Source organism: Pantherophis guttatus, chromosome 9, assembly GCF_059756535.1.
Source record: "Pantherophis guttatus breed Tessera chromosome 9, ASM5975653v1, whole genome shotgun sequence".
Classification (NCBI taxonomy): Eukaryota; Metazoa; Chordata; class Lepidosauria; order Squamata; family Colubridae; genus Pantherophis; species Pantherophis guttatus.
The window spans coordinates 2,964,005-2,976,353 of NC_142071.1; positions in this window are offsets into that span (position 1 = coordinate 2,964,005).

Genomic DNA, 12,349 nt, shown 5'->3' on the forward strand with positions numbered 1-12,349 from the left:
TTCAAGGGAAAAGAGAGATAAGAGACGTGGAGGGAAGAATTAGCTCAGGCAGAGCTTTGACTCAAATGATATGAGAACCAATGAGCATATGATAGGACAGGCTGTCCCTCGAACTGAAAATAGAGGCAGAATTATAACTTGTAATTGACCTGATGCTTACAGATGCTGTGTGAGATTTACCATCTGCCCAAATCTGGACAAACACAGCAAATCACAAAAATGGATCTGGCAAATATGTACAGGTAGTTCTTGACAGTTGAGCCCAAAATTTCTGTTGCTAAGTGAGAAAGTTGGCTGCATTTTCTGCATTGCATGAAAATAGTATTTTTCGGACTATAAGACACCTGACTATAAGACACGCCTAAATTTAGAAGAGGAAAACAACAACAAAAAGTTTTCAGGGCTTTTTTCGGCTCATTTTCAAGGCTTTTTTTGGCCTGTTTTTGAAGCGGGAAAAAAAATGCTTTTAAAAGAAAACAAAAGCCTCTGATGATCAGGCAACTCAGCTGGGATCGTCAGAGCCTTTTAAAAGCATTTTTTTTACAACCTCTTTGGCCAAAGAGCTTGTAGAAAAAATGCTTTTAAAAGTTGTTTGTTTTTTTTTTAAAGTTGGCCACGCTCACCCAGTCACATTACCCCCCCACCACCAAGCCACGCCCATAGAACAAATTTTATATTTCAGCACTGATCTGGAGTTTTATTCGGAATGAATTATCCCGCTTGTACCTTCTTTTGCAGAAGCCAATCTTCTTTGTGAGGGAAATGGGCGGTTAAAAAGTTTAATAAGTGAAAATAAATAAATAAAATACAAATGCACAATTTTTCCAGGCCAGATACTTCCTGAAATCTGGGCGTGGTACCTTCCTAAAAGTAATAATAGATGCCAGAAGGAAACATAAATTTCATTCTAATTACCATACTTTTCAATGGGAACTAAAGAATAGTTCATATTATGTCTCTGGTGTCTTGTGTTCAGACTATTTTCCATTTAAAATACAGTTTGGCAGTTAGATATAGAGGTTTCCATAGAACCTAGCCAAGCTTTGGGGACTCAGATGGGTTCGGATTGTGCATTACGTGATAATTATAGATTGCATTTTGTTGCATGAAGCTGAATTAAAAACGACCCTTAGCCAACATTGCTGGTAGCATCAAGGCTTATCTGCTGTTTTATGTAACACAACATTTACACTAAAGAAACAATTAGGCTAGACCAGGAGTGTCAAATTCAATTTCATTGAGGGCGGCATCAGGATTGTGTTTGACCGCGGGGGTGGCATGACCAGCTCAACGTCACACGTATCAGGGGCACCTGTGGTGTCCAAGTGCTAAGGTAGGGCTTCCCTCAGACCCTCCCTCCCTCTCATTATAATCTTCCCTCCTTCCCTTCCTTCCCTCCTTCCATCCTTCCTTCCTTCCTTCCTTTCGACAAGACCCATTCCCAGATAGCACAGCTATTCAAACATGTACAGTGTGACTGATGGTAGGCTTGTATTTGCCCCAAGAATAGGTGGATCTAGCCCAGGGGTGAAATGTAAAATTTGTTACTACCGGTTCTGTGGGCGTGGCTTGGTGGGTGGGTGGGTAATGTGACTGGGTGGGCGTGGCCAACTTTTTTTTTTTTTTTACCGTGGCCTTTAAGCGAATCACTGCAATTATTAAAGGAATAGGAAGCCGGCTGGGAAGTTTGCAAATGGCGATCTCGTGACCACGGAAGGGGGCAACTGTCATAAATTCACACTGGGTGCCAAGCGCCCAGATTTTGTGACCGTGATAATGTTGTAACAGTTATTAACGTGCAAGGATCGGTCATAAGTCACTTTTCTCAGCGCTGTTGTAACTTGGAACAGTCACTAAAAAAATGGCTATAAATCAAGGATTACCTATAACAGGTCGCCCCCAACTCCTATGTTTTCAAAATGCATCTGCATCTCAGATGCCTTCTTCCTGAGATTGATTTATGGCTGAGATCAATTCCTGTCCCTCGGGTAGCCGATTCTTTCCTCTTGGCCACCTGTTGCGACTTCTTCAGACTGCAAAAGTCCAGGGAGGCTGAATACGTTGCCGTGGTGACGGGTGATTTAAGCCACCCTCTTGAAGGATGCTTAGAGAAGAGGCCAGGCCCTCAGGCCCTTCCTCTTGTAGGATTGCATTATGGAGGGAGGCCGTTGGGTCATTTTAAAATCTCCTGCAGATGGCCTGGACTTAATCCTATTAGAAATTGCAAAAGAAATTACATTAGGAAGATGAGGAAAATCCTCGCTTGCTGTTGGATTTTCTTTCTAACCCAGACAGACTTAAGCCTCCCACGATGTAAGAAGCCTTGGCCTCTTAAGTCTTTTTTTCTGCGTCTTGTCTTCACGGGGAAATTTTCACTTTTGTCTTGTGGCAGTGACTGCTGAAACAACAGGAAAAGAAGTAGAAGAAGAAGGACAAAATTCTGAAGCAACGGCGGGCTTGAAAATGTGATTTCAGGACTTCTTTTACATCCAGGGGTGTCCAACCTTGGCGACTTTTAAGACTTGTGGACTTCAACTCCCAGAATTCCCCAACCAGCCATGCTGGGAGTTGAAGTCTTAAAGTTGCCAAGTCTGTAGAGATTCTCTGTCATCCAGGTCATGGTTGTCCCAAAGGTGCTTTTTCAGGAGGTAACTGGACATTCTGGTTGTTCTTTGAAGATGTTTCGCTTCTCATCCAAGAAGCTTCTTCAGCTCTGACTGGATGGTGGGGAATGGAAGGATTTATATTCCTTGCAGACAGCTGGTCCTTTGCATCATTTTAGAGGGTCTTTGAAGCACCTTGGAGGTTTACCTGTGTCCTCAGGGTCACCCGAGTAGTGCAAATGGTTCCTCCAGTCATCCATTTGACCTGGATGACTGAGAATCTCTACAGACTTTTAGGTATACAATTTGGGATGAATACCCTTTGAATGGGATGAGAGTAGGAATGGATTTCGAAAGAAAAAAATTGCAGAAATGGCCATCTGTCTGCAAGGAATATAAATCCTTCCATTCCCCATGTCCTGTCAAAGCTGAAGAAGCTTTTTGGGTGAGAAGCGAAAAATCTTCAAAGAAAAAACAAGAAAGTCCAGTTGCCTCCTGAAAAAATAGAATAGAACAGGACAGGACAGGACAGGACAGGACAGAACAATTCTTTATTGGCCAAGTGTGATTGGACACACAAGGAATTAGTCTTGGTGCATACGCTCTCAGTGTACATAAAAGAAAAGATACAAAGCACCTTTGGGATAAAGTTGCCAAGGTTTACACAGAGGCAAGACATACCGTAATATATTTCCATTAAGTTGTGGCCTTTCTAGAAATGGTTTCTTTACTTCACTACTTTAAAAGGTAAGGAGGACAACAATCCATTAACGATTTCAGCATTACATTGCAGGAAATGCTTCTTGGAAGGGCCCATTGGAAATGCCAACTGGCTAGGACAGCTAATATCCTCGGAGACCGAAATAGCTTTCAAGATAATTAGGATCATTCATACACAAGGGATATAAATAACAGGATGAAATGAAGCAGTAACCAAGGCAAAGTCAGAACAGGAAATCAAACATACAGCAGAGGTGGGGTTTCAGCAGGTTCCGACCAGTTCTGGAGAACCGGTAGCAGAAATTTTGAGTAGTTCGGAGAACCGGTAAACACCACCTCTGGCTGGCCTCACCCCCTTCTATTCTCTGCCTCCCGAGTCCCAGCTGATCGGGAAGAAATGGGGATTTTGCAGTATCCTTCCCCTGCCACACCCACCAAGCCACACCCACAAAACCAGTAGTAAAAAAAATTTGAAACCCACCACTGACACACAGGTGTTCCATGGAGAACTTTTAGAATTGTAGTCAATCTCATTTCTGAAGCCACATCACAGCACCGTATAAACCGAGGCATAGAATCAAGATCACGTGAAGTATTAATGCCGCTTTATAAAACCTTATAAGGCCACACCTGGAAGACTGCAACCAATTTTGGTCACCACGCTACAAAAAAAGATGTTGAGACTTTGGAACAAGTTCAGAGAAGAGCAACTAAGAGGATCAAAGGCCTGGAGACTAAACCATCTGAAGAATGGTTGCAGGTTTTGGGTCTGGCTAGTCTAAAGAAAAGAAGAATTAGGGGTGATATGATAGCAGTATTCCACTATTTGAGGGGCTGCCCCAAAGAAGAGGGGCTCAAATTATTCTCCAAAGCACCAGACGGCAAGACAAGGAACAATGGTTGGAAACTAATCAAAGAGAGAAGCAACCTGGAATTAAGGAGAAACTTCCTAACAGTGAGGACAATTAACCAGTGGAACAGCTTGCCACCAGAATAACAAGTGCTACTTAAAGTGGACTAAACTGATCGGCCGTAGAGTACCAGTTGAACGGTTTAAACCGTTGCTGTTTGTCCCTTTTAGAAGAACAAGTGAGACTGTTTCCATTCCAGAAATGCCTTTCTGCTCATCATTAACGCTGGGGCTGCTGAAACCACCTCATTTGCCTGTTCAGCATAATGTGATAGGGCAACTTTCCAAATTCAGAACCACCATAAAGGGGAGCGCTTCGCTCTGGCACTCGTGCCCCACGGCTGAACTTCGCAGCTGTGCTGCGTGTGGGATGGGATGGGACTTCCCACTCGGCCCTCCATCTCAAAATAGGAAGACGGGTGACGGGGGTATGGAAAGTGAAGGATGATCCGGAGTTGCATAGAAGCCAGAACGAGAAAGAAAGAATTGAGGGGTGGGGGGGGAAAGCATATGTGAGGCCTCCATAGAACATAGAATCATAGGGCTGGAAGGAACTTCGTGTTTCTTCTCTTCCAAGCCCCTGTTTAGGGCAGGAGCCTAGTCAAATGGTTGTCCAATCTATTTCTGAAAACCTCCAGCAATGGAGAAACCCACAATTCCGTGAGGAAAGCTCATGGAGCTTTCCATAACAGAAAAACTATTTTCCAAAGCACCCGAAGGCCAGACAAGGAATAATGGATGGAAGCTGATCAAGGAGAGATTCAACCTGGAAATAAGGAGGAATTTTGTGGCAGTGAGAACAATCAACCCATGGAACAGAAGTTGCCTTCAGAAGTCGTGGGAGCTTCATCCCTGGAAGCTTTCAAGAAGAGACTGGACTGCCACCTGTCAGAAATGGTGTAGGGTCTCCTACTTGGGTGGGGGGTTGGACTAGATGACCTACAAGGTCCCTTCCAACTCTGTTAATCTGGCTTTAATGAACCAAAGGACCAGGGGAGACATGAGAGCAGTCTTCCAATATTTGAGGGGCTGCCACAGAGAGGAGGAAGGGGGTCAAGCTATTTTCCAAAGCACCTGAAGGCCAGACAAGGAATAATGGATGGAAACTGACCAAAGAGAGATTCAACCTGGACATAAGGAGGAATTTCTTGACAGTGAGAACAATCAACCCATGGAACAGAAGTTGCCTTCAGAAGTTGTGGGAGCTTCATCACTGGAGGCTTTCAAGAAGAGACTAGATTGCCATCTTAGGGGAACGGGCGTGTTATCGTTTCTCACACTTTTACCCTTTTCTCTTTTTAACTTTTAATTTTCTTTTATACATGCTTTCATGTTTATCCTTATGAAAAAAAAAAGTATTCCACAAATTGCATTTTTTTTAAAAAAAAGGAAAGAGAGCTTTATTGGGACAGATGGATGTTCTGCTCACATCAAACTGGCTTCCAACTCCCCCACACTCCAGAAGATCTAGCCATGGGGGGTGGAGGAGGTATCTAACCTCAGAATTGCAAAAGTAAAAAGGCAAGAAATTTTGGCTTTTCTGTGGTAAAGAGAAACGGGTTGGGAAGCAAAACCTGTGATTTAACAGTGAAATCTGCCCTTTAGTACTGAGTCATAATTTGCACAATTTTCCCCATCTCTGGCCCCTCCCCTCTACTTTGACCTGCCGTATTTTCCACCGAGTCATAGTTTCTGAGCAAAGATGGAGGTTTTATTGAGGGAAGAGGGCTGGAGGGTAAATCGTGGTCTTCTTATTTCAAGGAAGAATCTGGCCCGTGGACATAACTTCCCTGTTAAGGTCATCTGGATGAGGAAGGCAGTAGGTTCTCTTGGCTTCACTCCTTTTGGAGACTTCTGGTGACAATTGGTGCAGAAGAGAAGAACCTCTGTTGGGCAGGGGTGAAATCCAGCAGGTTCTGACAGGTTCTGGAGAACCGGTAGCGGAAATTTTTAGTTTGGAGAACTGGCAAATACCTCCTCTCACTGGCCCCAGAGTAGGGAGGGAATGGAGATTTTGCAATATCAAGAGGACTACAGGTCAAGAGCCTGTAGTACAGTGGACTAAAGCACTGTTATTAACATCAGCTGCCTGCAATTACTGCAAGTTCAAATCTCACCAGGCTCAAGGTTGACTCAGCCTTCCATCCTTTCGAGGTAGGTAAAATGAGGACCCGGATTGTGGGGGCAATAAGCTGACTTTGTATAAAAAAGAACACCTCTTAGGGGGGCCTTTTCCTCCACTGTTGGTTTTGTAAAATTAGACACTAGGCTTGGAGATTTACTGGGTATGTACAACATGCAAAGCAGGTGGCCGTAGCGTTTTGCACAATCTGTTAAATTTCTTTTGTTTAAATGTCACGTCTTCCCTCTTCCGCTTCGCCTGTTGCAAAGATCCAGAACTTTGGATGATGTTATGGGACAGGATATTTTTCTAGCAACTGAGAATGTAGGTTAATGTGCTAAGCAGTATAAGCCGTGGCGTGAATATTGCTGTTATCATCAGCAAAATACGTAAATTGTGATTACTCCAAAGGAAAGCAGTTCTATCAGGAAAGTAATTGAGAGGGGAAAAAAACCATCAGAGATTGATCAAAGCAGATGATTTGCTCTAAAAATTGAAGGGAGGGAGGGAGGGAGGGAGGAAGGAAGGAAGGAAGGAAGGAAAGGAAGGAAGGAAGGAAGGAAGGAAGGAAGGAAGGAAGGAAGGAAGGAAGGAAGGAAGGAAGGAAGGAAGGAAGGAAAGCGAGAGAGATGGAAGGAGAAAAAGAAGGGAGGGAGGGAAGAAGGAAGGAGGAAAGCGAGAGAGATGGAAGGAGAAAAAGAAGGAAGGGAGGGAGGAAGGAAGGAAGGAAGGAGGAAAGCAAGAGAGATGGAAGGAGAAAAAGAAGGAAGGGAGGGAGGAAGGAGGAAAGCGAGAAAGATGGAAGGAGAAAAAGAAGGGAGGAAGGAAGGAGGAAAGCGAGAGAGATGGAAGGAGAAAAAGAAGGGAGGGAGGAAGGAAGGAAGGAGGAAAGCGAGAGAGATGGAAGGAGAAAAAGAAGGAAGTGAGGGAGGGAGGAAGGAAGGAAGGAATGTCATTTTCTCCTTGTTCCATCAGGATTCCTCTGACTGCATGGAATTAAACTGCACCAGCACCCCAGCCTTTATTTGCCTTCTAATAAGCTTGTCTTCTTTTCTTTTTCTTTTTGAAGTATTTTTCTTTTTTGCCTCACAAAATGATGGGGGTTTTTTTTTCCCCTTTGTATTATATGGTTATACATCTTAGTGCCACTGTGTTGTTTCCATCTATGGAGCATGGAGCTCAACGGCAGGTCCAAGAAATCACATTCCCCAACATCAGAAACATGAAGTGATTATCCTTGGTTGTGCTGGGTCAGCATTTCTCAACCTCAGCAACTTTAAAACATGTGGACGTACAAAATAATAAAATCTGTGGACTTCAACTCCCAGATGTTCTCAAAACAAAGATGATTAGGGGGCAGGAGGCTAAAACATACCAAGAAAAGTTCCAGGAATTGGGTTTGTTTAGTCTAGTGAAAAGAAGGATTAGGGGCAACGTGATAGCAGTGTTCCAATATTTGAGGGGCTGCCACAAAGACAAGGGGCTCAACCTATTCTTCAAAGCACCTGAAGGCAAGACAAGAAGCAACGGATGGAAACTTAACAAGGAGAGAAGCAACCTGGAACTAAGGAAAAATTATCTAACAGTGAGAACAGTGGAACAGCTTGCCTCCAGAAGTTGTAAGTACTTCATCACTGGAGGTTTTTAAGAAGAGACTGGACAGCCACTTGTCTGAAATGGTATAAGATCTCCTATTTGAATAGGGGGTTGGACTAGAAGACCTCCAAGGTCCCTTCCAACTCTATTATTCTGTTTTTCCTCCCCTTATTTATTTATTTATTTATTGGTTCAATTTATATGCCACCCTTCTCCGGAGACTCAGGGCGGCTTACAATGCATTAAGCAATAGCCTTCATACTTTTGTATATACCTACTTAGTAGCACTTTCGCCCCCCCCCCCAAAGCGGTGCTCTTTTTTATTCAAAGTCAGCTTATTGCTCCCACAATCCGGGTCCTCATTTTACCTACCTTGGAAGGATGGAAGGCTGAGTCAACCTTGAGCCTGGTGAGATTTGAACTCGCAGTAATTACAGTCAGCTGGTGTTACTTAACAGCGCTTTAATCTGCTGCACCACCAAGGCCCTTAACTCCCATTCATTAGTTCCAGGTGGATTGCATCACTATACTGTACATGTATTCTGCTCAGTGGCACAGTCAAATATTTTTTAATTTCGTTGTACAAGGTGCAGTGACAATAAAGTAAACGTAAACTTTTTGTTGTTAGATGATGTTATTCCACTGAATAACAATTTTCACCCTCGCATTGACAATAGCTGGGAGGATTCTAAGTCGGAGTCCACATATCTTAAAAGTAGCTAAGGTCGAGGAAACACTAGGTTGTGATAACTTCTATTTATGATCTACAGCCAAACGTAAATTACAATCACGCCTGAAAAGAAGAATGCAAAAAGTAGGCGAACAATGAAAACAAAGCTACAATGGATTAACCTCATCTAAGATCAAGGACATCAACAGATGCAAGTGCATTATAACTGTTGCAACTCTTCTGGAGCAAATGAAGAAGACGAGTTAAGAGGAGGAGAACAATGGTTGGAAACTAATCAAAGAGAGAAGGAACCTGAAATTGAGGAGAAACTTCCTAACAGTGAGGACAATTTAGCAGTAGAACAGCTTGCCTGCAGAACTTGTGGGCGTTCCATCACTGGAGCTTTTTAAGAAGAGACTAGACAGTCACTTGTCTGAAATGGTATAGGTTAGAATAGAATAACAGTTGGAAGGGACCTTGGAGGTCTTCTAGTCCAACCCCCAGGTTAGGTACCACTACACCACTTCAGAGAAACGGTTATCCAACATCTTGAAAACTTCCAGTGTTGGAGCATCCACAACCTCTGGTTGAAAGTGGTTCCACTGATTGTTCTCACTGTCAGGAAACTTCTTAGTTCTAAGTTGCTTCTCTCCTTGATTAGTTTCCACCCGTTGCTTCTTGTCCTGCCTTCAGGTGCTTTGGAGAATAGCTTGACTCCCTCTTCTTTGGGGCAGCCCCTGAGATATTGGAAGACTGCTATCATGTCTCCCCTGGTCCTTCTCTTCATTAAACTAGACATTGCCAGTTCCTGCAACCGTTCTTCACATGTTTTAGCCTCCAGTCCTCTCATCACCTTTGTTGCTCTTCTCTGCACTCTTTCTAGATCTCTGCATCTTTTTTACATCGTGGCGACCAAAACTGGATCCATTATTCCAAGTGTCGCCTTATCAAGGCCTTATAAAGTGGTATTAACACTTCACGTGATCTTGATTCTATCCCTCTGTTTATGCAGCCCAGAACTGTTCTCCTGCTTGAGCAGCGGACTGGACTAGAATACCACAAAGGTCCCTTCCTATTCTATTCCATTCTATTCTATCCTATTTTATTTCTATTCTTTCAGTCTTCCATTCTATTCTATTCTATTCTATTCTATTCTATTCTATTCTATTCTATTCTATTCTATTCTATTCTATTCTATTCTATTCCATTCCATTCCATTCCATTCCATTCCATTCCATTCCATTCCATTCCATTCTTTATTCCATTCCATTCTATTCCATTCTGAACATCTGCTAGGGCTATCACACAAGAAGAACCAATGTAGGGAAAAGTCTTCAAGCCCACACTATGACTATTTCAGAGGATGGCCTGGGGTTCATGAATGTGGGAAAAGAATTTGAGCGCCTGGTTTGTGTGGGCAATAAGCTGACTTTGTATAAAATAGAACACCGCTTGGGGGGGCCAAAAGCCCTATTAAGCAGGTATATACAAAAGTATGAAGGCTATTGCTTAAAAGCATTGTAAGCCGCCCTGAGTCTCTGGAGAAGGGCGGCATATAAATCAAACTAATAAATAAATAAATAAATATTTTGTGAAATTGGGAAAAAAATAAGAGGCCGAGGGACCCTGCAGGAAGGCGAAAGACATCTCTGTTAAAATTTAATCTACCTCATTTTGCACTGGCAAGATTGGCAAAAATGTTTAAAGACAGATTGGATAAATGTTGGAAGTGTAATCAAGCCTCTGGCACATATTACCATATGTGGTGGACATGCCCAAAAGCAATAAAATATCGGACAAAAATACACACATGGCTGTAGAAAATGATAACGCAACATATAGACTTGAAACCAGAGATATTTTTGTTGGGCATTCTACCAGAAAAATATGATAAAAAGATTGCATATTTGATCCTGCATATATTAACTGCAACTAGAATTGTATTTGCGCAACAGTGGACAAATGATGGGATCCCATCTGAGGGGAATGTAATTAAAAAAATATTAAGATTGTGCAGAAATGGATAGATTAACACTTGCTATTAAGGATAAAGAAGAAACTGAATATTTTTTGAAATGGGACATATTCTATCAATGGCTAGATAACAGAAACAGAAGTTAGAAAGGAGGAGTTATATAAATGGAGGAAATGGTATAGAGGAGAGTTGTTAAAGAAGATGATATTAAATGTTAAGTATTAATGTTATTATTATGTTACTATATTATTTATATGATGATGATGATGACCTGTCACAACAAAGATGTATAAATATGACTATTTAAACATAATTCTACCAAGAATACACAGTTTGATGAAAATTGAAGGATATATAAATAAAAACAAATAAAACATGAAAAAAATTAATCTACCTCTTCACAATCAAATATGCTCTTGTTTTTTTGAGTCTTATCTCCTTTTTCTCTCTCTTTTGCTGAGAGGATCTGTTCGCCCAAGCTATAACTCTGTATTTTATTTGAGTTGGCAAGAAGCAGAGAAAAATGTCAGACTGACCGTTGGCCTTCTTTCTTCACTGCTCTCTTTTCTCTTTCTGTTGTTTTACGGTGCTAGCCAAAAGTTTCCTAAATCTAGGCTTTGATATTCCTTTCAGAACAATGGACTACTTCAACCCACCCCATCCCCTCAAAAGTCAATCGCTTTTTAAATTTTTCTGAAGGAGCCCGAAGGCACCTTTTCCAACTCCCAAATTTTATGAAACTTTTTTTTTATTAGAGGAGACGGGCAGCGCCCAAATCTAAATAAAAATAAATAAAAACTGTATGCCTTCATGAGCTGGGAAATTTTCAGCTGTGTGGATTTCAACTCTACCGGTTCTCTCCCTACTGGAGAACCGGTAGCGGAAATTTAGAGTAGTTCGGAAAACCGTCAAATACATTGGATGGGAATGGGGATTTTGCAGTATCCTTCCCCTGGAGTGGGGAGGGAATGGGGATTTTGCAGTATCCTTCCCCTTCCACGCCCACCAAGGCATGCCATGCCCACAGAACCGATAGTAAAAAAAATTTGAATTCCTCCACTCTGTACATTCCCTTTTCTTTCGAAAGGAGTGTGGAAAGCAGATTTGAACGAGGACTAATAGCAAAAGATGAAGGGCGATTTTACTGCACAATCCTAGTTCAGAGCAAACCCTACATCCTTCTAACAGTGATGATGTTACCTAGCTTGGTAATGAAACCCTTGCAAAGAAAACAACCAAGCTCAGAGAGCACTAAAATCCCTACAGTTCAACCTTGAGCTACAAATATTCTCTTCTATGAGAATCCTAGTTTATTTTAAAGCTTCACTTGAGCATTTGGGGTGAACGTCGGTTGCAATCTATGGCATAGTGATTTATGCAAACTTTGGCTATTGTGGTTTTTAAAAATAAACCATGTTTAAGCAAACCGCGACGTGTGAATTCAGCTGAAAGCTTCTGCCATTGGCCTCCCTCTTTCAAATGTTTATTCCGCATCAGATTACTCCTTGGGTTATCTTTGGGGTAGTTTCAAGCCTGCCCATTTAATTTCTTTCTTTTTTTCTGGCTGTGCTTCAAAGGTTAGTAACATCCCTGAATTCTGACAGTGAGTTTTGTTCATTTCCAAATGGCATGTAAATCGGTTGGAGACACAGTACAGATAATCCTCAATTTCAGACCACAAGTGAGCCCAAAATTTCTGTTGCTAAGTGAGACATTTGTTAAGTGAGCTTTGCCCCATTTTACGACCTTTTCA